A 6000-nucleotide genomic window follows, 5' to 3' on the forward strand; every position below is an offset into this window, starting at 1 on the left:
CCACATACGGCAATCAGACTAGTTCCCTGGATCAACGCCCTATCAAGGAATCTAGTGTAGATACCCTGCAACATTATACTTTTCAAGAAAGGTATCCAGTCCCCTCTTAAATTTAAGTAATGAATCACTCATTACAACATCATACGGCAGAGAGTTCCATAGTCTCGCTGCTCTTACAGTAAAGAATCCACGTCTGTTATTATGCTTAAACCTAATTTCCTCCAGACGTAGAGGATGCCCCTTGTCACTGTCTCAGGTCTATGAATAAAAAGATCATCAGAAAGGTCTTTGTACTATCCCCTCATATATTTATACATTAAAACAAGATCACCCGTTAGTCTTCATTTTTCCAAAGTAAATAGCCCCAAGTGTAATAACCTATCTTGGTATTGCAGACTCCCCAGTCCTCTAATAACCTTGGTCGCTCTTCTCTGCACCCGCTCCAGTTCAGCTATGTCTTTCTTATACACCGGAGACCAGAACTGTGCACAGTATTCTAAGTTTGGTCGAACTAGTGACTTGTATAGAGGTAAAATTATGTTCTCCTCATGAGCATCTATGCCTCTTTTAATGCATCACATTATTTTATTTGCCTTTGTAGCAGCTGCCTGACACTGGCCACTAAATGTGAGTTTGTCATCCACCCATACACCCAGGTCTTTTTCATTGACGGTTTTGCCCAGAGTTTTAGAATTACCGTATATACTCTAGTATAAGCCGAGATTTTCAGCCCAAATTTTTGGGCTGAAAGTGTCCCTCTCGGCTTATACTCGAGTCATGGTCGGCGGGTGAGGGGTAGAGAGGACTATTGCATACTCACCTGCTCCTGGCGCTGTCCCTGCCTGTCCCATGGTCTTCGGGTGCCGCAGCTCTTCCTCTGTTCAGCGGTCACGTGGTACCGCTCATTAAAGTAATGAATATGGACTCCACTCCCATAGGGAGAAAGAAGCTGCAGTACCCGGAGACCATCTGTCCGGGAGAAGGAGCCAGGGACCGCGCCGGAGCAGGTGAGTATTTCATATTTACCTGTCCGCGTTCCACCCGCCGGGCGCCGCTCTGTCTTTCCGTCTTCTTGCTGTGACTGTTCAGGTCAGAGGGCGCGATGACGTATTAGTGTGCGCGCCACCCTCTGCCTGAAGAGTCACTGCGGAGAGACGGGACGCTGAGGAGCAGCGGGCAGCGACGACAGGCGAGTATGTCATTTTGTTTTTTTTTATTGTAGCAGCAGCAGCATTATATGTGGCACAGCTTTATATGGAGCATCTATGAGGCAATAATGAACAGTATGGAGCATTATATGTAGCACATTGTTATATGGGGCATCTATGGGGCCATAATGAACTGCATGGAGCATTATATGGGGCCATAAAGAACTGCATGGAGCATTATATGGGGCATCTATGGGACCATAATGAACTGCATGGAGCATTATATGGGGCATCTATGGGGCCATAAAGAACCGCATGGAGCATTATATGGGGCATCTATGGGGCCATAATGAACTGTATGGAGCATTATACGGGGCATGTATGGGACCATAAAGAACTGCATGGAGCATTATATGGGGCCATAAAGAACTGCATGGAGCATTATATGGGGCATATTTTAATATGGAGCATCTTATGGGGCCATAATGAACTGCATGGAGCATTAAATGGGGCCATAAAGAACTGCATGGAGCATTATATGGGGCATCTATGAGGCCATAATGAACTGCATGGAGCATTATATGGGGCTCCTGATTCAATATGGATATTCAAAAACACAACCTACTGATGTCTCAATTAATTTTACTTTTATTGGTATCTATTTTTGGCATTTACCGGTAGCTGCTGCATTTTCCACCCTAGGCTTCTACTCGATTCAATAAGTTTTCCCAGTTTTTTGTTGCAAAATTAAGGGGGTCGGCTTATACTCTAGTATATACGGTAAGCACATAGTTATACATCTTATTACTTCTACCCAAGTGCATGACCTTGCATTTATCCCCATTAAAGCTCATTTGCCATTTATCAGCCCAAGCTTCTAGTTTACATAAATCATCCTGTAATATAAAATTGTCCTCCTCTGTATTGACTACCCTGCAGAGTTTAGTGTCATCTGCAAATATTGAAATTCTGCTCTGTATGCCCCCTACAAGGTCATTAATATGTTAAAAAGAAGAGGGCCCAATACCGAACCCTGTGGTACCCCACTGCTAACCGCGACCCAGTCCGAGTGCGTGCCATTAATAACCACCCTTTGTTTCCTATCCCTGAGCCAGCTCTTACCCCACTTACACATAATAAATAATTCAAAAAAGGATGATCATTAAAATACATACAAAAATTGATGTGACAGGGATAGTGACACCTAAGTGCCACGTCCGGCAAGGTAGAAGTACAAAAACACAGGTAACAAAAGAAATCCTAAAAATACCGTAGATCATGTGTACACAGAGGTAATGGGGCAATAAGTGGATTGTCCAATTGAAGGCTACAGCATGGCTCAGAAAAGTGTGCAAGTGCAGTATAAATAGATTAATTTAGTCAATACAATATGATAACAAGAGCTATATATAAATCAGCCAAATTTACAGAGCCCACTGCTACCAACAATAACCTCTTATGCCGGGTTCACATTACGTTTTTGGCGTCCATTAGACGGACTACGTTATACCGCGGCGTAACGTAGTCCGTTAACACCGCCATTAATTCCTATGTCGGACGCATCGCTAGCGCATGCCCACAATGGGTGTGCGCTTGCGATGTGCCGTCATTGAGTGACGAACCCTGGGACGCGGGCTGCAGCGTTTCCGGGTCCATCACTGCTAGCGCAGATAGAGCATCTGCTAGCTCTATCTGAGCTAGCGTGATGACACATCGGCACTTGCGTTAACAGCAGCCCGTTAACGCATGTGTAGAACGGGCTGTTGTTAACGCAATGTGAACCTGGCCTTACTTGAAGGTATATAGATAACCAAGTAGATAAAGGAGAAAAAACCTAGAAATGCATAATATATAGTAGCATAGTAGCAGTGCCAACCTACTACCAGCCAGGTGTGGAAGAGAAGCCCCGACGCACGTTTTTGCTGAGTGATTCCTTGGGGGCCCCCACTCCTTGACGACTGGCCCTAGTAGCCCTAAATAAACCCCATGTTCACTAAAGGAGACGTGCCAAATATATCCACCCCAGAAAAAATGAAAGAAATATTTAAAAAAAAAAAAAAAAAAAAACCTGCACAAATAAAAATAGAAAAAAAATCAAGAAAATGAACAAAGCAGAAAAACAAAAAAGATTTTTCCTGATCCGCCAAACCAGAAAGTTCCTTAAATAGGGATAGTCGAAAATGTCACTGCCAAAGGGGTAAAAATAACACCAATGTCTCTTTAATCCAGAAAAATATCAGCGGGCCACTCCATCCCATGTATATACTTAAGGGTGATTTTTTTTCTATTTTTATTTGTGCAGTTTTTTGATTTTTTTATATTTCTTTCATTTTTTTCTGGGGTGGATATATTTGGCACGTCTCCTTTAGGGAACATAGGGTCTATTTAGGGCTACTAGGGCCAGTCGTCGAGGAGCGGGGGCCCCTACCGCAGAATCTTAGGGTGCCAACCTCCGCTGTCAGGTAGGGACTAAGAATAGGGCACCTGACAGGGCAAGGTAGTTTGTATCTGGCTCTGATGGGTTGCATTTTGTAATACCTTTGTTGCATATATTGGAACAAACTTTTTTTAGCTTTAATTATTAAAAGTTATATTTTAAGGATCCTTGTTGTGTTTTGGTTTTTTGGTTGTTTTCTAGGGTCTTGATATTATTTGCTTTGAGTGGTTCTTTTGATTCCTTGGGGGGCATCAACGCTTGTTGGCGTACAGCGGGGTCCACAGAGTGATCACTGTATCACCAGGAAGATGAGTGTTGCATATTGTGTAAGACATGATGGCATCTATGATGGAGACTGGTGGAGCAGCTGAGGCAGATGTGAGCACAGCCTGCCCCTTTGCCAGGATTAGAGGAGGCAGGGGTGTGATACTATGGGGACACCATCCATGAAGGATCTGTGACTGCTACACCACGCACGGGCCATGGCCGCCTGTGACACACGCCACACACGGGCCATGGCCGCCTGTGACACACGCCACACACGGGCCATGGCCGCCTGTGACACACGCCACACACGGGCCATGGCCGCCTGTGACACACGCCACACACGGGCCATGGCTGCCTGTGACACACGGGCCATGGCTACCTGTGACACACGCCACGGCTACCTGTGACACACGCCACGGCTACCTGTGACACACGCCACACACGGGCCGTGGCTACCTGTGACACACGCCACACACGGGCCGTGGCTACCTGTGACACACGCCATACACGGGCCGTGGCTACCTGTGACACACGCCACAGACGGGCCGTGGCTACCTGTGACACACGCCACACACGGGCCGTGGCCACCTGTGACACACGCCACACACGGGCCGTGGCTACCTGTGACACACGCCACACACGGGCCGTGGCTACCTGTGACACACGCCACACACGGGCCGTGGCTACCTGTGACACACGCCACACACGGGCCATGGCCGCCTGTGACACACGCCACACACGGGCCATGGCTGCCTGTGACACACGGGCCATGGCTACCTGTGACACACGCCACGGCTACCTGTGACACACGCCACGGCTACCTGTGACACACGCCACACACGGGCCGTGGCTACCTGTGACACACGCCACACACGGGCCGTGGCTACCTGTGACACACGCCACACACGGGCCGTGGCTACCTGTGACACACGCCACAGACGGGCCGTGGCTACCTGTGACACACGCCACACACGGGCCGTGGCCACCTGTGACACACGCCACACACGGGCCGTGGCTACCTGTGACACACGCCACACACGGGCCGTGGCTACCTGTGACACACGCCACACACGGGCCGTGGCTACCTGTGACACACGCCACACACGGGCCGTGGCTACCTGTGACACACGCCACACACGGGCCGTGGCCACCTGTGACACACGCCACACACGGGCCGTGGCCGCCTGTGACACACAGGACATCTACCTCACACCGGCAGTAATGGCTCCGAGCCGTGCAGACCCCCTGGCATCCCTGTACCTACCTGTGGGACGTCGGTGCCAGCAGGCGGAGCACACGGCGAGCTGCTGCAGACACAGACGGGATGTACACACTGGTCCTGACAGGAATGTGCAGCCATGTCTCCTCACTCGTCACACAGCAAATATCATCAGGTGGTCGCCACTCACTCACCAGCAGCGAGTCTACAACTGACCTGGCCTGTTCTGCAGGTCGCCGCTGCTCTCCGGGGGGCACAAGTAGATCCTCGCTGCTTGTAGGGTGCAGGGCGCGCTCCCGAGAGCGGCGGGAACCCGCTAGAGTGCGCGCTCAGCGACTAGCGCCCACGTGCCGCACAGACCCCGCACAGACACCATGGTAACCGGCGCTCGCTGGTCGTGCCCTGGGCGCAGGTGATGGCGGTCCCAGCCAGAATGTGGCCTGTCTGACAGAAGGGGCAGGATATTCCCCTATACCGGGACCATGGCGTCACTGGTGGTATGCTACATAGGAGACCTCTGCAGGTACCACGCCTGCCAGAGTACCCCATTTATACCGCCAGCCATTGGACCTCCATGAAAGGCACGAGGCTCAAGTTGGTTTCTTATTCGGCATTTTTTTCTTTTCTGTTTTTTATAGGTTTAACAACAAAAAATAATCATCACAATAATAAAAGACAACCCAGTGAGGTGCCTGATGTGAATACACTTAAAAACGGCTACAAAAACAATAAAACTGGCACAAAAATGGGCATCAAAGAGCGCTGAAGAAAGGGTTAAATGCCTTTGGGCCACTGATCTCACACTGCAGACATAAAGAACAGGGTTTCCCACATCCAAACCAGTTATTTCCAGCCTGGCCCAAATGGGTTCTGGGCATCAGAACTGGCATCAAAGTGGGCAAACAGCCCATTTTCACAGATTTGAATAA

At 49.2% G+C, this 6000-nt stretch overlaps 1 protein-coding gene across 2 annotated transcripts in view; it reads right to left on the minus strand.

Moving 5' to 3' along the window:
* TNK2 (tyrosine kinase non receptor 2) overlaps positions 1 to 5352 on the minus strand; it is a 348026-nt gene extending 342674 nt beyond the window's left edge. The window contains exon 1 of one of the 2 annotated variants that reach the window (XM_069727063.1): positions 5288 to 5352. The gene's annotated coding sequence lies outside the window, so the exon portion shown is untranslated. Of the gene's footprint in view, positions 1 to 5116; positions 5258 to 5287 lie in introns of those variants that run through there. The other variant, XM_069727062.1, reaches the window with a different exon arrangement.
* Positions 5353 to 6000: the final 648 nt, after the last annotated feature.

This window comes from Ranitomeya imitator, chromosome 5 (genome assembly GCF_032444005.1).
Source record: "Ranitomeya imitator isolate aRanImi1 chromosome 5, aRanImi1.pri, whole genome shotgun sequence".
Lineage (NCBI taxonomy): Eukaryota > Metazoa > Chordata > Amphibia > Anura > Dendrobatidae > Ranitomeya > Ranitomeya imitator.